We start from the raw sequence: 21,325 nt of genomic DNA on the forward strand, positions 1-21,325 counted from the left end.
ACATTTTCTTTCAGGATATTCTATTTTTGCGAGGTTTTTTTATGAGGAGTCGAGTGTGGGACTGGAACTGGTTCTCTAGGAAGGAGTGATTTCCTTATAGGATCCCAGGATTAGCCGATCAGTTTGTTAAAGTCAGAGAAAAATCAAAGTTCTAGTAGTTATGGAGTTCAGAGGTAATCAGGAACAGTCAGACAATGGCTATTCACACATTGCAGATAAAGAGCTCATTAATATATGTGGAAGAAAGGTTTATGAGTGGCTCTCACCGAACTCCGAAGGTTTACGTTATTTAGGAAGGACACTACTTATAACCCTTGTTCAATGATTAAACAGACCTAGCATACGTTCCAGAAATGGAAACAATGTTCAGAAAATGATAGGAATATGTAGATCATGAAAATTTTATATGTCACTGTCACGATTTGTTTGTGTCTTTTTCACCTACCCAGCAGAACCTCAATTGAATCCAAACATCAGTGTACAAAGACGTAGGTACATGTATGTGTGAAATGTTCGTCGCAAATCAGACATTATAGGCCAAAGCACTGTCCCAGCATACTCTATAGGTTAAATGTTGTCCCACACCCAACCAGTGGTCCCGTGACCGCCGAGTGCATATAGAGGATGTCTCGTCCTCCTCCCTGTCTTCCCCAAATATAGTCAAGCATCTGATTTGCGAAATGCATACATACTTGTGTCTAGGTCACCGATTATGGTATGAAATATTTTTTTCTTATGTTAATAATTGATGGCAGTTATTGTTTACTGCCAAAGGGTGGACTGTCGAAGTCAAATATATTACATAAAGAGAACATACAAACTACACACATTATGAGTCGCTATACTTGCAAATACGCGCAGCGAGCACAGCAATATATGGTAACACACGCATTTACACGGACATGCCACAGAGATGGATTCGACACTTATTTCATACAGTACATAACTATAATAATATCAAGCACCAGACATCATGATGATTTAAAATTATATATATTGAAGTAATGTCATGTATGTGTATTATTTGAACGAAACCAAATAGACCGGTCATGTTTACTATTGAAGCAATTTGGAAAAGAAGGAGAAAAAGACAAAAAACCCTTTTTTGGGAGCACTCATTTGTAATATTAGAAATAATATGTATAATAATAAATATTAAAACGTAACTTTTAATCAATCCTTGAATAAAGAAACTTTTGGACAAGAAGTTGGGACTCGTGTCTGTTATGATTAATATGTAGAAGAAATCTTATTTAACCTTTTTAACAAATGAGGTACAAGATAAATTAAAGAAAAGGGTGAAAATATCAAAGGGATAGTGGAGGATACCGAATGGTTTCTTAAGGTCCCAGGTATCCAAGAAATCACTGTACATGCCTAAGTTATGGATATCAATGATAGGTATATATGCATATATGCAGACTGGATGAGGTTTGTAAAAATAGAGCTCAGGATGGATGTAATGAGAATGGGGCGAAAAGAGTATTTAGATTTCCCTAGATGGGAGGAGGGGGGGAGAAAGGAACGGGGAGATAAAAAAGAAAGGGGGGGGGAGGGGAGTTGGATTGGGGCGGAGAGTAGGGGCCCACTGCACCTGGTATTCTCAGGAAGTTGCCCGTCCTGATACTGGCCAGGCCATGCCTGCTATGCTTCCGAGATCGGTCAAGATCGGGCGTATTCAGGGTAGTATGGCAGTGGGCCTAGGATGGAGGAAAAGAGAGAAAAGAGGAAGAGGGGAGAAAAAGAAAAAAACCACCACTAGTTCTGTACTCTAATGAGTCAGTACCATAATAGTCTGAAATGTTTTTCCAAATAAGAGAGTGTGTGGAATAAATTCAGAATTGGGGGCAGCTCTTTTCCTTAAAAAATGGCCCACTGCACCTGGTATTCTCAGGAGGTTCCCCTTCCTAATACTGACCAGGCCATATCTGCTTAGCTTCCGAGATCGGACAAGATCGGGCGTATTCAGGGTAGTATGGCCGTGGGCCGTTAAATAAAGGAAAAAGATAAGTCACACTCTACTTATTGTACTTTGCATGAATCAAGACTAAAATTAGTCCGAGGTATTTCCAGAAAAGAGTGTGCGGTGAGTCAATAAGATAGAGAGAGAAAGGGAAATCTTAAAGTAGAAAGGTGTTATTTATATAGGTCTCCCAATAGGAGATCTAAAAGATAAATAATCCTAGAGAAAATATCTCAAATAGTTACTGAGTGAAAATGTGGAAAAATGCACTCACAATGAAATATGTTGTGTAAATAGCAAATTCTGCACACACGGTATATTAAAAGCTCAGGGCTGGCTCATAGATAATTGCAACACAACAATAATAATAGAAGCACTAAAGTATGTGCACTGTTATTTGTTCCATCAATAAGGAGCAAAAAAAAGGGGAGTCAGGAAGATATAGGTTTAGAGCTCAAGGCTGGCTCGCATGAAAAATTAATTATACCGTATAACATTCAGTAAAGGCAACAAAGAATGTGTGCTCATATCTTGATCAATAGATACAGGGGCAAAAATGATGATTAGAGCTCAAGGCTGGCTCACAGGAAAATAAACTCTGTAGCATATTCTTATGGACTGACATAGCATTAGAGATTATTATGCAAATAATTTGCTACTGTTGAAAAAAAGAAAGAACATGCAGTGGAGAGATACAATTATAATAGATAGCATAAAGCTATTTGATATCCATTAAGGCATGAGCGGGGAGATAGTACAAATAGTGAATACTTTGTACAGTTTTAGCTGTGCACTACCGCTGTAGGAGTAAAGTACTGTGGGGGAGAAAAAATAGTCAGGTGTTGGTAATCCTAATGAGAGCCTCGTGACCAAGCCTACCAAAGGTGAAACGTACGTCGAGAGGCGTCCTTAGTGACGTCACCGCGGCAACGCCCAATCCGGAAGCAGGCGTCCGCGTTCCTCACTGTCAGCTGGTGCACGTCTGGGGGATACCGGGACTACACTGGCCGCACATCGTGCGGTCGCGGTAATACATTAGGATTACCAACACCTGACTATTTTTTCTCCCCCACAGTACTTTACTCCTACAGCGGTAGTGCACAGCTAAAACTGTACAAAGTAAAAAATCAAACTTAGTCACACTGCACATAGTATATCGTAGACTTGCAGCGCCTTGCACAAGTTGAGGAGAATGGCTATCACTGAATGTTTCCTGTGTAATGGGCCCCACAATTTAGGTAGCAGCCCTACCCCCAACTTAACCACTTGCCTGGCATGGTCGCATCCATGGCCGGTGCAAGGGTGTTTGGCGTCCCCCTGCAAGCTATAAATTTGCGACCTCCCTACCCTACTTAATAAAGGGATAGTGCGCACTGAAGTTCGGCTTCCCCCCCTCCCCCAATAGGGCTTGCACTTAACACTGCAGACTGGATTCCCTTGCACACTCCCCAGTCAGTGACAGCCCCACACTGCTCACCTGCACAGTGTCCCGGTCGGCTCCTCACTGTGCAGCACGATCCCTTGGGTCTCCAGCTACTGTACAGCTGGAAGGTGTTGGCAGCAAGGAAGGGTAACTGCCTCACACAGGCACTTCAGCAGCACCCGGAGTGAGAGATGCGGCCACACCACAGCACAAAGAAAGCAGGAACCCAGACGCCGACAGCCGGGTGTAGGGACGCCAGCTCAGTGCAGGCCACGTGCTACTCAGCCAGGCAGCGCCTATGTATAAGGGACACCGATGTGTTCCTGGTGCTTTCCGGTTTAGCCATGACCCCCTTACATCGCCGACTCCTCACTCCGGGTTGCTGTTGGATGTCACGTGATGACTGCAGGCCAGAGCACCGAGACAGTCACAGAGGAGGAGCGAGCGCCGCTGATGATATACGCTGTGCTCGGTGGCTCCTCTACTACAGCAACTGCAGAATAGGTACAAATGGAACGGGGGACAACAGAGGAAGTGCCCCCTTCTGGGCTGGAACCCGGTGGCAACAGACTCCGTTGTCTCCGGCAGATCCGCCCATGGACAGACACATAGATAGACAGACAGATAATAGACACATAGATAGATAGATAGTAAACACATAGATAGACAGACAGATAGATAATAGACAGACACATACAGTAGATACTTTACCGTTCTTTACCTGAACCCTCTGGCACTCTTTCTTCATTTGATCCCACAAATAAAGATGAAGTATCATCACTCTTCTCATCCTGCTTCTCTACTACCTCTCCTCTTGATCCTTTACCCTCACAAATAAGTAAAGCTCTGTCTCTGGTGCTCATCCCTACCTTAACTAACATCTGTAATCTCTCTCTCTCTCTACTGGTATTTTTCCTTCACTCTTCAAGCATGCAGTGATTACTCCCATTTTAAAAAAACAAAATTCTGACCCTAATGCTCTCTCAAACTACCGCCCTATCTCTCAGCTCCCTTGTCTCTCTAAGCTACTTGAGAGACTTGCCTACACTCGACTCACACACTTTCTTAAGTCATACACTTTGTTGGACCCACTTCAGTCAGGCTTTCGTTCCCAACATTCCACAGAGACAGCACTGACTAAAGTGGTTAATGATTTGGTCACTACGAAGTCTAAAGGCCACTACTCACTACTTATTCTTCTAGATCTATCTGCTGCTTTTGACACTGTAGACCACTCTCTTCTCATACAGACACTACAATCCCTAGGTCTTAAAGACACAGCCCTTTCTTGGTTCCTCTCGTACCTATCTAATCGCTCCTTCAGTGTTCGCTTCTCTGAATCTACCTCCTCTTCGCTACCTCTTTCAGTTGGAGTACCGCAAGGCTCAGTCTTGGGTCCTCTGCTTTTCTCTATCTATACCTCATCTCTTGGTAAACTAATCAGCTCTTTTGGTTTTCAGTATCATCTGTACACAGATGATACTCAAATCTACCTATCCTCCCCTGACTTGTCCCTATCTGTACTGGACCGTGTCACTGAATGCCTTTCTGCCATTTCATCCTGGATGACATCTCGCCACCTCAAACTGAATATTTCAAAGACAGAGTTAATTATATTTCCACCGGCCAATAGTAGGTACCAACCTGATATCTCTATCACTGTTGAAAACTCGACTATCTACCCTACACCACAAGCTCGCTGCCTAGGTTTCATCCTTGACTCTGATCTGTCCTTTGTTCCCCACATTCAATCTGTCTCAAGATCATGTTACATGCATCTAAAAAACATATCCAAAATACGACCATACCTTACACAAGACACTGCTAAAACTCTAATCCACGCTCTAATTATCTCCCGCATTGATTATTGCAATAGTCTCCTAACTGGTCTTCCCAAAACGAGACTCTCACCACTACAATCCATTCTGAATGCAGCGGCGAGGCTTATCTTCCTCGCTAGATGTTCATCGTCTGCAGGTCCACTCTGTCAGTCCCTCCATTGGTTACCTGTACTCTACCACATTCAATATAAAATACTTTTACTCACACACAAGGCCATTAACCAAACTACACCAATGTACATCACTTCGTTCGCTTATCACAAAATATCTCCCAACCCGACCTCTTCGCTCTTCACAAGACCTGCGTCTCTCATCCACACTCATTACTCGCTCCCACTCACGACTGCAGGACTTTCATCGGGCTGCACCCACTCTGTGGAATGCCCTACCACGCACAATAAGACTCTCCTCTAGTCTCCAAACCTTCAAGCGTTCCCTGAAAACTCACCTCTTTAGGCAAGCGTATCAAATTCCAGAACCGCCCACATAACTTTCATAAACCTTCCTATCAAATTGCATCCACTCTGTACAGTCCACACATATCCTCACATGTCTTCTCATTCTATGCAATAGATAGGCATATGTACACAAGGAAAGGTGCTATTTCCCTATAGATTGTAAGCTTGCGAGCAGGGCCTTCCTACCTCTATGACTGTTATCACCCAATTTGTTATTGTTATTTCAAATTGTAAAGCGCAACGGAATTTGCTGCGCTATATAAGAAACTGTAAATAAATAAATAAATAAATAAAATAATAGATAGATAGATAGATAGATAGATAGATAGATAGATAGATAGATAGATAGACACATACATACAGTAGATAGATAATAGGCAGACACATAGATAGATAGACAGACAGACAGACAGACAGAAACAGACAGACAGATAGATAGATAGATAGATAGACACAGATAGATAGAGATAGATAGATAGATAGATAGATAGATAGATAGATAGATAGATAGATAGATAGATAGACAATCACACATAAAAAGAAAATTCACTTAGTTACTCTGTACTGGTCCAGGGCAGTCTCTCTATTGCTCCATTGAGTCCAGGCAGGTGATGAGATGGCTCCGTCCATGGAGATGAGGGCATCTAGTGGCTCCTGGCAGTACTGCAGTCAGCAGTAACTGCAGCTCTCTGCTCCCGGAGTCAGTCCCGCCCCCACACCTCCTCCTGCTAGCGTCACTGCACAGGACGGGAGGAGGTGACATCAGCCGCGTGGCTGGAGTGGGGACTGGGCTGGAGCAGGCTGCTGGCTGCCACTGCTTGTACAGTGATAGGCGCAGCGGCAGCCGGCAGCAACAGCGCACAGCACAGGGATGCAGAGCAGTGTGAGCGCCTCTCCTGCCTGGCGCCTCCCTGCACTGCATCCCTTTGCTGAGCGGGTTCCGCCGGCTCTGGTCGCATAAGATGCGATCAGGCCAGGCTGGGATTTCCCTGACATGGTTGCATCTGATGCGATCAGTCAGAAATGCCCCACTCAGAAGGACCTGCCAGCCCTCCTGTACCCACCGCGGCTCTGCCCTCAGTGTATCCCGATCACTGCTGACCATAGTGATTATAGGGCATCAGTAAAAGCAGCGCAGCTCTGCCTTCCCTTCCGCCTTATCCCTCTGTCCCAATTACTGCAGCCACCAGTGATCGGACAGGCAGCCCAGTATCACCCCTCCCCTGCTGGCATAATAGAAAGAAAACATGGACTGCCATGGTACTACACTCCTCCTAATCTGATCACTGGGGCCAGCAGTGATCGGACAGCCCAGCATCACCCCCTACTCCTCCCTGCTTATCAGTTGCGATGGTCGCAGGTAATTCTGATCATGTAAGAAACTTGATAATTATTGTAGTTCATTGAACTTAGGGCTGTGTTAATAACATTTTAGGCAATGCCCTGGGGCCTCTATTTATGGGAATAAATGAAAAAAAAAAAAACCTTATCTTACCCGTCCTGTGGTTTCACGCCATCTCTCCACATGCTTCCATACAGTGCTATAAGAACTCTGACTGGTCGATAGCTCCAGCCATACACCAATCAGTATGCTGACAGCCATTCACTGATTGTGTGACTAAAGTGATGGATAAAGGTGGAGCCATGGATATAGCTTATCTTGACTTTAGTAAGGCTTTTGACACAGTTCCACATCGCAGACTGCTAAATAAACTTGAAAGATTGGGATTGGATATTAGGATTATTGAATGGATAAGATCTTGGTTGAAGGATAGAAAACAGAGAGTTGTGGTAAATGGAGTGCATTCACAGGAGGGAAATGTTACCAGTGGAGTACCCCAGGGATCTGTACTTGGACCAGTGCTTTTCAATATCTTTATTGGTGACATTGCAAATGGGATTAAAGGGAAAGTATGCCTTTTTGCAGATGACACAAAGGTATGCAACAGGGTAGACACACCAGGTGGGGTAAAACAAATGATTGAGGATCTAGGTAGACTAGAGGAATGGTCAAGAGTCTGGCAATTACAGTTTAATGCCAAAAAATGCAAAATCATGCACTTGGGTCTCAAAAATCCTAAAGCTAAATACAGTATTAATGGCACTATACTGGAAACTACTGAGGAGGAAAGGGATCTAGGAGTCACTATTTCAGATGACTTAAAGGCAGGTAAGCAATGTAACAAGGCAATGAGGAAGGCTAGTCAGATGCTTGGCTGCATTGGGAGAGGAATCAGCAGCAGAAAGAAAGAAGTAATAATGCCACTGTATAGGTCATTGGTACGGCCTCATCTAGAATACTGTATTCAGTTCTGGAGGCCATATCTTCAAAAGGATATTAATACATTAGAAACTGTACAAAGGAGGGCAACTAAAATGGTGCATGGCCTACATCACAAAACATACCCAGAAAGACTAAGAAATCTCAATATGTATAGTTTGGAGCAGAGAAGAGAAAGGGGGGACATGATAGAAACTTTCAAATATATGAAGGGTTTTAACAAAGTCCAGGAGGGAAACATTCTCCAAATGAAGAGAAGCAATAGGACACGAGGACATGCACTGAGACTGGAGGGGGGGAGGTTCAGGGGAAATTTGCGGAAAAATTATTTCACAGAAAGGGTAGTGGACAAGTGGAATAGCCTCCCATCAGAGGTGGTAGAGGCTAAGACAGTAGAGCAATTTAAACATGCATGGGATAGACATAAGGATATCCTTACAAAGAAATAAGGAACAAATAAGGTTAGTGATAAAAAAAAAATAATATATAAAAAAAAAAAAGGGGCAGACTAGATGGGCCAAGTGGTTCTTATCTGCCGACAAATTCTATGTTTCTATGTTTCTATGGCTGCAGCCTGGGAGGCAGGTAGGGAGAAATGCTGCCTGGCCCTCTGATTATGGATAATACACAATTAGTGCCTCTGGGAAGCATTCTCCAACTGCCTCCCAAGAAGCTCCGGAGGCCCCTAGAATTCATGGGGCCCTGGGCAGTTGACCAGTAATTGTCAGAGAAGTAACTTCATATAGTTAGAATTCTCATATTTCCTATACAGGAGAGGCGGCGCAGAGATTATGTCATCTCCCAGTGCCGCCTCCGCCACCGGCTCTGCCTCCCGCTGCTATGGGAAGCCTGCCATTAGGGTCCAATGCCGGATCCCACCCAGGAAGTACTCATTTCCAATTTCTGGGTGGGATCCGGTATTGGCGATGTGAAAGGGGTATAAGAGAAGTGATACCTGCTTTCAGGTTCTGCTGGATCATATTAGTGGCAGCTGCTTCGGTATGGGCTGATCACATACACAACAAATAAAGGATATTGGAAGTGTTTCATGATTTTATATCTATATTGGAAAAAGTAGTGCATGTTGTGTTGTATAGGAGTATGGTTGAATAGTATTAGTCAATGTATTAAATACAGATACTGTATGTATACAATGCATTGCATGTTTGTAATAGGATATTCTGTATGAAAATAAAATTACTTGACATCTCCTGTTACAATTTAGAAGTTATATTAGTAATAATGATCCTTATTAATTGTATTAATATTCTGTATTTATGTATAATTTGTATTAATACTCTGGATGTTATTGATTACTGTTATATTGAAAATGCAATGTTTCTCACTCAATGCAAGTTTCCCGATGGCTACCTCCCTTTCTAAGGGCCATACTACCTCTTTGGCTTTAGCCATAGCCTTATCTACATGTAATGAGCTTTTGAATTTCCTGGATTTGTCCTTGTCTATGGGGGTGATTCAGATCTGATCGCTGCGGTGCATTTTTGCACAGCGGGCATATGCACCGCAATGCGCACGTGTGTTGGCAAACAACAACAGGCATCGCCGGACAGCAACAGACTGGTGCGAAAATTTCAGTCGCACAGCCATTCACATGCTGATTGACAGGAAGAGGCCGTCTGTGGGAGGTAACTGACAATTTTCTGGGAGTGTCAAGGAAAAACGCAGGCGATTCCAAGCGTTTTCAGGGAGGGTGTGTGACGTCAGCTCCGGACACGATAAACCTGTTCTCATCGTACTGTAGGATTAAGTCCTGGGCTGCGCACAGACTGCACACACTGGAAAAATCTCCTAGCTGTCCACTGACAGAGGTTTTTTTTTTGCAGCTCGGCGTACACATGCGATCGCACACTTGCACGGTGAATATACACTCCCCTTGGGTGGCGACTATCTGAATGCAGCACAACAAATTTAGCAGCTTAGCGCTCAGGTCTGAATCACCCCCTATGTACAAGTGTTTAAACTGTTTGTGCTCTGTACCAACCCTTCAATAATTGTGTTAAAAAGAAATTGTGTTAAAAAAAATTATGTGACTTTCACAGAAATGAGAAAAACATTGTCATGATTTTAAACCAAAAAGTCTCAATTGCCCATGCAGTCACAGCAGTGTATACACATGGCCTGTACTGGGACTTAGCACAAAGGAAAGTCTGTGCAACTGAGTTTTGTACTAGAGCCATCCCAGCAGCATGGCACTGTCTAATATACCAGCTGATAGGGCTACAACTCAGAATGTCTCGTCTGAATCTCTCTGTCCTTACCGGATTACAATGGCATTCAAGAAAGGGTTAAGTTAATAAATAAATAAGATTGCCATGATGGAGCCTCCAAAACCTTTTCAACATCAGGCAGCATTTAAATTCGAGATGAGCGGGTTCGGTTCCTCGGGATCCGAACCCCCCCGAACTTCACCTATTTTACACCGGTCCGAGGCAGCCTCGGATCCTCCTGCCTTGCTCGGTTAACCCGAACGCGGCCAAACGTCATCATCCCGCTGTCGGATTCTTGCGAGATTCATATTCTATATAAGGAGCCGCGCGTCGTCGCCATTTTCACTCGTGCTTTGGAGATTGAACGGAGAGGACGTGGCTGCGTTCTCTCCCTGAAAAGCTCCGTAATCTGTGCTCAGTGTGCTGCAAATATCTGTGCTCAGTGTGCTGCAAATAATCTGTGCTCAGTGTGCTGAAAATATCTACGTTCTCTGCCTGAAAACGCTCCATATCTGCATTGTGGGGACTGGGGACCACCAGTATATAATAATTATAGTAGTACAGTACAGTAGGCCATTGCTGTATCTTGCAGCTCTGTGTCACTGCAAGTATCCATTCCATATCTGTGCTGCATTTTTGTGAGCAGTATATATAGTATTACAGTGCAGCATTTTGGTGACCCAACAGTATATAGTTGTGTACAGTAGGCCATTGCTGTATCTTGCAGCTCTGTGTCACTGCACGTATCCATTCCATATCTGTGCTGCATTTTTGTGAGCAGTATATATAGTATTACAGTGCATCATTTTGGTGACCCAACAGTATATAGTTGTGTACAGTAGGTCATTGCTGTATCTTGCAGCTCTGTGTCACTGCACGTATCCATTCCATATCTGTGCGGCATTTTTGTGAGCAGTAAATATAGTATTACAGTGCAGCATTTTGGTGACCCAACAGTATACAGTTGTGTACAGTAGACCATTGCTGTATCTTGCAGCTCTGTGTCACTGCACGTATCCATTCCATATCTGTGCGGCATTTTTGTGAGCAGTATATATAGTATTACAGTGCAGCATTTTGGTGACCCAACAGTATATAGTTGTGTACAGTAGGCCATTGCTGTATCTTGCAGCTGTGTCACTGCACGTATCCATTCCATATCTGTGCGGCATTTTTGTGAGCAGTATATATAGTATTACAGTGCAGCATTTTGGTGACCCAACAGTATACAGTTGTGTACAGTAGGCCATTGCTGTATCTTGCAGCTCTGTGTCACTGCACGTATCCATTCCATGTCTGTGCAGCATTTTTGTGAGCAGTATATATAGTATTACAGTGCAGCATTTTGGTGACCCAACAGTATATAGTTGTGTACAGTAGGCCATTGCTGTATCTTGCAGCTCTGTGTCACTGCACGTATCCATTCCATATCTGTGCGGCATTTTTGTGAGCAGTATATATAGTGTTACAGTGCAGCATTTTGGTGACCAACAGTATACATATATAGTACAGTACAGTAGGCCATTGCTATTGATATATTACTGGCATATAATTCCACACATTAAAAAATGGAGAACAAAAATGTGGAGGGTAAAATAGGGAAAGATCAAGATCCACTTCCATCTCGTGCTGAAGCTGCTGCCACTAGTCATGGCTGAGACGATAAAATGCCATCAACGTCGTCTGCCAAGGCCGATGCGCAATGTCATAGTAGAGAGCATGTAAAATACAAAGAACAAAAGTTCAGTAAAATGACCCAAAAATCTAAATTAAAAATGTCTGAGGAGAAGCGTAAACTTGCCAATATGCCATTTATGACACGGAGTGGCAAGGAACGGCTGAGGCCCTGGCCTATGTTCATTGCTAGTGGTTCAGCTTCACATGAGGATGGAAGCACTCATCCTCCCGCTAGAAAAATGAAAAGACTTAAGCTGGCAAAAGCACAGCAAAGAACTGTGCGTTCTTCTAAATCACAAATCCCCAAGGAGAGTCCAATTGTGTCGGTTGCGATGCCTGACCTTCCCAACACTGGACGGGAAGAGGTGGCGCCTTCCACCATTTGCACGCCCCCTGCAAGTGCTGGAAGGAGCACCCGCAGTCCAGTTCCTGATAGTCAAATTGAAGATGTCACTAAAGATGTCACTGTTGAAGTACACCAGGATGAGGATATGGGTGTTGCTCGATGGTTATCCCTTTGGATCCTCTGAAAGCACAGACTTTACACTTGGTTATACAATCTCTCCTAGATACTGGAGTGATTGTGCCGGTACCTCTGTCTCAAAAAGGCAGGGGCTACTATTCGACCCTGTTTCTTGTCCCGAAACCAAATGGGTCCTCACAGCCTATACTCAACCTCAAATCTTTGAACAAATTTGTGAGGGTATGGAAACTCTGCGCTCTATTGTACTGGCCATGTAGCCCAAGGACTATATGGTATCCCTGGACATACAGGATGCTTACCTGCACATATCTATTGCCATGTCGCATCTGCAATATCTGCGGTTTGCTATTGGCAACCTACATTATCAATTCCAGGCCTTGCCTTTCGGACTGATCACAGCTCCTCGGATCTTCACCAAGGTCATGGCAGTCATGACGGCTCTTCTCTGCCGTCAGAGTGTCAGGATCTTGCCGTATCTGGACGACTTGCTGATCCTGGCAAACTCCCGAGAGGTTCTCCTCAGTCATCTGGAACTGACGGTCCAATTCCTACAAGCCCACGGGTGGTTCATCAATTGGAAAAAGTCGTTGCTGGTCCCTGCTCAGAGCATGGTGCACCTGGGGGCATTGTTGGACAGACACAACCAGCGATTGTTCTTGTCTCCAGAGAAGGTCCTGACCCTTCAGGACAAGATCAGATACTTCCTCTCTTGCCAGAGAGTGTCAATACACTTGGCGATGCAAGTACTAGGCCTCATGGTGTCGGCATTCGACATGGTACGCTCAATTTCATTGCCGCCCTCTGAAGCGGTTAATCTTTTCCAAGTGGGACGGCCTGCCTCACCGGAACAGGTCTCACATGATCTCCTTGATTCCGGAGATTCGTCTGTCACTGAGCTGGTGGGTACAGGACCAACAGTTGAGCATGGGCCGTTCTTTCTGGATCTCCAACTGAGTCCTCCTAACAACAGATGCCAGTCTGCGGGGATGGTGTGCGGTGTTGGAGCAACACTCTTTCTAGGGTCGTTGGACCAAGGAGGAGTCCCTCCTCCCGATAAAGATTCTGGAACTACGGACGGTGTTCAATGCGTTGACGCTTGCCCTGCCTCTGGTACAGAACAGGCCTGTTCAAGTACAGTCCGACAATGCCACCATTGTGGCATACATAAATCATCAAGGTGGCACTCGAAGCCGCATGGCAATGATGGAAGTGTCAAAAATCCTTCAATGGGAGGAACGCCATCTGCCAGCAATATCGGCAGTGCTCATTTCGGGGGTCCTCAACTGGGAAGCGGGCTTCCTCAGTTGTCAGGACGTGCATGCCGGAGAGTGGAGTCTTCATCCAGAAGTCTTTCAACTCCTAGTGAACATGTGGGGCCTAAGAGATGTAGACCTGATGGCGTCTCAACACAATCACAAGGTTCCGGTCTTCGGATCAAGGACAAGGGATCCTCAAGCAGCATTTGTGGATGCACTGGCAATTCCATGGAACTTTCGCCTGACATACGTGTTCCCTCCAGTGTCACTCCTGCCCAGGGTAATACGGAAGTTCAAGCAAGAAGGAGGAATACGACTTCTAGTTGCTCCAGCGTGCTCCAGATGGCATTGGTTCTCCGACCTACAGGGTCTCTCGATAGAGCGTCCTCTTCTACTTCCTCAACGCCCAGACCTCCTTGTTCAGGGCCCTTGTGTCTACCCTGACCTGGCCAGACTGGCTTTGATGGCGTGGCTCTTGAAGCATCACTCCTGAGAGCCAAAGGTTTCTCTGAGGCGGTCATTCAAACTATGTTGAAATACCGTAAACTGGCTTTAGCTCGGATTTATTACAGGTTCTGGAATTCTTACTTCACCTGGTGTGCCAGTAAGAACTATGGGGGTCATTCCGAGTTGTTCACTCGTTATTTTTCTCTCGCAACGGAGCGAATAGTCGCTAATGCGCATGCGCAATGTCCGCAGTGCGACTGCGCCAAGTAAATTTGCTATGCAGTTAGGAATTTTACTCACGGCATTACGAGGTTTTTTCTTCGTTCTGGTGATTGTAATGTGATTGACAGGAAGTGGGTGTTTCTGGGCGGAAACTGGCCGTTTTATGGGAGTGTGTGAAAAAACGCTACCGTTTCTGGGAAAAACGCGGGAGTGGCTGGAGAAACGGAGGAGTGTCTGGACGAACGCTGGGTGTGTTTGTGACGTCAAACCAGGAACTACAAGCACTGAACTGATCGCACTGGCAGAGTAAGTCTCGAGCTACTCAGAAACTGCACAGAGAAGTCTTTTCACAATATTGCAAATCTTTCGTTCACAATTTTGATAAGCTAAGATTCACTCCCAGTAGGCGGCGGCTTAGCGTGTGCAAAGCTGCTAAAAGCAGCTTGCGAGCGAACAACTCGGAATGACCCCCTATGATGCATATACTTTCAGGACTTCCAGACTTCTGACTTTTCTACAACAAGGCCTGGACTTGGGCCTTCGTTTGGCCTCCCTCAAGGTTCATATTTCTGCCTTGTCGGTATGGTTTCAGAGGAAAATTGCGTCTTTTCCCAACGTTCACACTTTCACTCAGGGTCTTTTACGGATTCAGCCTCTCTATGTCCCTCCTGTGGCTCCATGGGATCTGTCTGTTGTTCTGAATGCCTTTCAAAAGTCTCCGTTTGAACCTCTTGAGTCTGTGGACCTTAAATGCCTTACGCTTAAGGTCATTTTTCTGTTGGCTATTGCCTCTGCTAGGAGGGTGTCGGACTTAGGCGCTTTGTCCTGTCGTCCACCCTTTCTGATTTTTCACCGTGACCGGGCAGTTCTTAGAACTCGCCTAGGTTATTTGCCTAAGGTGGTATCATCTTTTCACCTTAACCAGGAGATTGTGGTTCTGGCCTTCATCTCTTCTGGTTTGTCCTCCAAAGAGCGATCTTTGGATGTGGTACGGGCTCTCTGTATTTATTTGGAAAGGACTGCCTCTATCAGGAGGTCAGATTCTCTTTTTGTATTTTTTGGTTTTCACAAACGTGGCTGGCCTGCGAATAAGCAAACCTTGGCCAGATGGATTAGAATGGTGATTGCACAAGCTAATGCGCAGGCTGAACTCCCAGCTCCTGCTGCTATCAAGGCCCATTCTACTCAGTCTGTTGGACCTTTTTGGGCAGCCCGTCGTGGTGCGTCCGCTGAACAATTGTGCAAAGCGGCTACATGGTCCTCAGTGAACAGGTTCTATGCCTTTGATACTTCCGCCTCCCAGGATGCTTCCTTTGGATGCCAGGTTCTTGTGCCCGCTACAGTGCATCCCCTCTTTTGAGGAACTGCTTTAGGACATCCCCGATGTTATTCCCTGTGGAATACCAGTGTACCCCGCTGCAGAAAAGGAGATTTATGGTAAGACTTACCATTGTTAAATCTCTTTCTGCGAGGTACACTGGATTCCACAGGGCACCCACCCTGTCGCACTTAGCTTCTTTGGGTTTGTATGGCATTAGCCGCTAGTCCCTTCTCCTGTCATTAGAATGTGGTTCTATGTGACTAACATCTACCGTCTCTCTTACCTGCTACTGCATTGGACTAGTTAACAAAACTGAGCTCCAGTGCCTGGAGGCGGGGCTATAGAGGAGGCAATGCAGTGCATCCTGGAAACAGTCAAAGCTTTAGCCTGTTGGTGCCTCGGATCAAGATCCAACTCTACACCCCGATGTTATTCCCTGTGGAATCCAGTGTACCTCACAGAAAGAGATTTAACAATGGTAAGTCTTACCATAAATCTCCTTTTTTGCTGCAAGAATATTGATTTTTCTTTAATTCTCTAATGCTTGCTGCAGACCAAAACTACTGTAGGATGACACATTATCATTTATATGTTGTAATATGTGTGTACAGGTGGTGGTGGTATGGCGTGTATACACCACACACCAACCAATTGCCTTGAGACAATGGGGGGTCATTCCGAGTTGTTCGCTCGCTAGCAGATTTTAGCAGCATTGCACACGCTAGGCCGCGGCCCTCTGGGAGTGTATCTTAGCTTAGCAGAATTGCGAATAGAAAATTCTTAGCAGTTTCTGAGTAGCTCGAGACTTACTCCTACACTGAACTCAGCTCAGCCCGTTTCATTCCTGTTTTGATGTCACAAACACGCCCTGCGTTTGGCCAGCCACTCCCCCATTTCTCCAGACACTCCCGCGTTTTATCCTGGCACGCCTGCGTTTTTCCGCACACTCCCAGAAAACGGTCAGTTTCCACCCAGAAACACCCACTTCCTGTCAATCACACTCCGATCACTTCAACGATGGAAATTCTTAGTTCGGACGTGAGTAAATCTACTAAATTTTGTGCTAAATTACTTAGCGCATGCGCATTTTTGCCTTAATCGCTCCATTGCGAAAATCTGCAACGAGCTAACAACTCCGAATGACCCCCAATGAACAGTCTAGTACTTAACCAGTGGAGTGGTTATTTAGCAGCATTATATTACAGCTGTACTCATACATACACAGGGGCGTATCCTATTTGCCGCCGTAATTTTTTTGGCAAAAAAAAAAAGGCTTTCTTTTCCACGATTTTTGCCGGATGGTCATTATCGGGCTGTCCAATTATAGCCCTTTTCTCTCAAGAATAATTATCCTTTTTTATGCAAAAAACACATAGGGTCCATGAAAGGACGCAGACTTATACGTTTCTGCAGCAGCGATCGCGGATAAAATGCTTACTTATATGGGATTTGGTTTTGCCTGCCTGAGGCAGTTAAAACGAAATCTCCAATAAGTGTCAGCATCGGGTCTAATAGGATGGCCCGAGGCAAGTGAATTGGCTGCTGTAAATTACAGCAGCTAATTAGATACCGCCCACAGACTTGTTACATGGAGCAGAGCATACAGGTCACCAGCCGACGACTGTATCTGGGTAGCAGTATGCCAGTGGTACCAGGCTCCCAAGTGGTAATACCAGCTCTCTGGTGGTGTGTAATGGCAGTAATCACAAGCAGGGTTGGACTGGCCCACAAGGGTACAGGGAAAACCCCTGGTGGGTCCTATTGCCTGAGGGTTAGGGCCGGATTGGCCATAGGGCTCACCAAGAAGATTCCTGGTAGGCTTATGTGTCTGTGGGGCTTGTTTTGTGTGTTGTCATGTGGCCCCTCCCTACACATAACAGACAGCCCACGGCACTCAGTACACTGCATTGTCCCCATGCATTCTGCTATTCCATCTCCACAGTACAGCAACTCTGCCATCCAGTGATGCTGCCATGGCCATACGGTATGTTATACCTCTTGCGCTGTTCACGTTGAGCCATGTTTACTAAATTTTACAGGGCCACTTTTAGTTCCCAATCTGGCCCTGGTTTCAGACACAACTGCAGCAAAACGAAGGCTGCAATTGCGTACAATCGGGCCCCATGGGGAAGGATCCCTCCCCCTCATCAGACCCCACCCCCTCATCAGACCCCAACCCTATTAGTGCTGCTTCCATAAATTTTCTGGGCTGGTTTTCCATCCGAATCCGCCCCTGCTAAGGGACCACCCCCTCCTCTATTGATCAGGTTCCAGAGTGTGCACTTGAATTATACATATGTTACATTATACTGCACGGAACTATGTAGTATTTCTGAAATGCATTGCAGTTATTAATCTGGTACGTTATCATGCATGCACTAGCTGTATTTATCTATATATATATAAAAATGGAAGTATGTGAATATGTGTGTATGTTCCAGCACAACTCTGGAATGACTGGAACAATTTACACCAAACTTGGTACACATATGATTTACAATCTGGAAAAAAATACTGTGGGGGTAAGACACCCCTAGCACCCCAGGGGTAGCAGTGGGAAGGGGGAGACATGTAAAAATCCATAGTTTTTGGGGTCGCTGAGATGAGATGGGCGCAATGAAAATAGTCCACCAATCTTGGTACACATATGACTTACAATCTGGAAGGAAATACTGTGGGGGTAAGACACCCCTAGCACCCATAGGAGTGGGGGTGGAAAGGGGGTGACATGTAAACATCCATAGTTTTCGGGTCGCTGAGATGAATAGTGACACTCCTAATGCTGTTTCAGTCCGAGTTCAGCCCCCAACAGCATAATAAAATGTCTATATACATATGTGGCACTGCAGTGCTGCTAACTCACAAAGTCTAAGGGGATGGAAAACTGTGCAGCCTGCCCAAGTGTCATGCTCCTCTCAAAGCTAGCAGATCCTCGAAGCGCTGGGCGGGGCGAAGGGCAGTGTGGGAGACCGAGTAAGCCGGAACAGGGAGAGACGTCTGACATCATCACCTCTCTCCCGAATTGCGGGGGTGGGGGATACGGCATCCAGGGCAGATTCCAGGCAGGCTGAGTGTCAAGGCAGAGAGGCAGAGACCCAGGAGCTGGCGGCAGCGCTCCCGAGTCCCCTGCAGAGGTGGCAGCAGTGGGAGACAGGCACCGGCGGGACTCAGAGACCTGAGATTGGGGGGAATGCGGCACTCAGAGTCCCTTCAGAGGCGGCGGCTCAGGTGGGCGGCGGGAGACAGGCAGCAGAGATTGAGAAGCTAAGCAACGAGACCTAGGGCCCTTTGGAATAAAGTCAGCCTGTCCCTGCAAACCTTATTTAACATACAGCGGGTGGAGTTTGGCCTGTTGTCCCAGCATTTACAGCACTGAGCAGGGCAGCATCAGAGGTAGGACGGGGCAGAGAAGGAGGTGGATTATTCTTCTCAGTGCCAGCCTTTTGACAGCATCAATCCGAGGAAGGCCCACCCGGAGGTGCGGAGTGACAAAGATTGGCAATGGTGGGCGGAGCATGTCCTGTTGTAAGTCTAATTAATTTACCAGGCAGTCCTTCAAAATTAGAGTTATACGCACGGAAATACTTGAAATTCCGCAGCGAAGCATGGGTATTCAACTAGTTACATATAATTATCAAGGAGACCAAACCTTGTACTCTCTAATGCAGTGATTTATAACCTTCGTAGCACACCATCAGTCCCCCATGGGAAAAAATAAAACATACACACATATTGGCCCCCACAGCAATTAAACAAACACACTGGCCCCCACAGTAATGCAAACACACTGGCCCCCACAGCAGTACAAACACATTGGACCCCACAGCAGTACAAACACATTGGACCCCACGGTAAGAAAACAAATGCTTTCACCCCTACAGTAATAAAACATATATAATAATGCCACACACTGTCCCCCACAATAATTCCACCACACACTGCCCCCACAAGTAATTTCACCTCCAACTTAACCTGGTCACTATTTGCTCAGGGATGTAGTCACGTGACCGGCAGTCGGGAGACCGCCAGTCTCTATACCAACGCCGGGATCCCAAGTGATCGACAGCTCGATAGTTGGAATGCTGACTAATAGGGACTATTCCGTACTTGGCAAGCTCGGTGAGCTACCGAGCCCGCAAGGGGCTTTGTTCACTGCTCTAATGGTTAGGCAAGCCTCTGTGGTGGCTGGCCACACCACTAAGCATGGGCCCCTAGCGATGCATTGTCCCGGTGGGCCCTTCATGCCCAGTCCAACACTGATCGCAAGTCTCTCTGGTGCTAAGTGAAAGGCATGCAAAGTAGTTGGTTGGTGGTAATCTTGATTAGGGATTTAAGTATTCCGGTAGGAACCTAAGTATGGGGTATGCGCAGTAGCACTCTCCAACTCCAACAATATATACATACCCTTATGTATAGTGAGAGGTACACATATTTATGTGTGTTTTAAAAATACACACACACATGGCAGGAGAGATACGTGTGAAACTCAACTCTGACGCTACTAAAACAACATTATACAAGCCATATCAGTAAAACTCAATTAGGCACATTAAAATGTCACTTATACACATTCAAGTTCTGGTTGTATCCTACACAAGAAGAGAATAAAGTATTGCTGAGTGAATTAACAAGAGCTTCAGAGGACACAGGCTGTTCACAAGATATTGTTTAATAACAATGCCACTCATATCTTAAAGAATAAGAACCTTGTGCCAATTCATTGCTCCAAATGAAAAAAGAGCTTGGCCATAGGTCACAACTTAGAGAAAATCTCATACAGTATTCATAAGTCAGTAAAGACCTAATAACCTGCATAAACCATAAAGCTAAATTCCAAGTGCTATTCATACCCAAGAATTGTTCTTTATTCCACACTGCTATAGAGTTCTTTTAAATTATCCCTGCATTTATATCTTGGCCTATATAAAGAACATTGCTCAGTGTTATTCACAGTCTGAAAAAATGAAGCAGAAATAAAAAATATGCCCAAGGCTATAAAGTAAAATAAGAAAAAAAATATTATTATAAAGGTTTTAGTTGTACACAATAAAACTCAAGTTATTACTACCAATTTCTTGACTTGTGCACAGTTTTACATAACATTATATTGACATTAACCTTATTTTCTTATTAATGGTTATAAATAAAAAGTTCTAAGGAAAATATGTAATAGAATGTATAGAAACAATATAAATAACTATTACATTTTGTAAAAAAAAACAAAACCTAAGCATGAAATGTTCTTTAGAGGTATAACATAAATATCCAAAATTGAAAAAAAAAGAAAAAGGGAAAATCTACAATGAATTAACAATTCTATTTTTTGGACTGTCAAGTATTATTTGCTTGGCAGCATTTTTCTTCTGCTCACAGAGAAGCCTCTTCTTGGCCATAGAAGAGCATTTTGCCTGAAAACATGATAAGCCCAAGGCAGATTGGGAGGTCTCATTTTTGCTTTTTTTTTTTAACTCCATATGTGCTGACATACATAGAAATATATAAAGAATATTCAGGTTGAGTATCCCTTATCCAAAATTCAAAATCCCACATTTTTCAGTCCCCTACTGAGATAATGACATATATATATTATATATTATGTGTGTATATATAGATACATTATATAGATATATAATATAATATATATAGATATGTGTCATTATCTCAGTAGGGGACCCAAAAATGTGGGATTTTGAATTTTGGATAAGGGATACTCAACCTGTAGTA

At 44.7% G+C, this 21,325-nt stretch overlaps 1 pseudogene; it reads right to left on the reverse strand.

Moving 5' to 3' along the window:
- Positions 1 to 1,869: 1,869 nt before the first annotated feature.
- Positions 1,870 to 1,987, reverse strand: LOC135051643 (5S ribosomal RNA; annotated as a pseudogene).
- Positions 1,988 to 21,325: the final 19,338 nt, after the last annotated feature.

The sequence above is a fragment of the Pseudophryne corroboree genome, chromosome 2 (assembly GCF_028390025.1).
Source record: "Pseudophryne corroboree isolate aPseCor3 chromosome 2, aPseCor3.hap2, whole genome shotgun sequence".
NCBI classification, from domain to species: Eukaryota; Metazoa; Chordata; class Amphibia; order Anura; family Myobatrachidae; genus Pseudophryne; species Pseudophryne corroboree.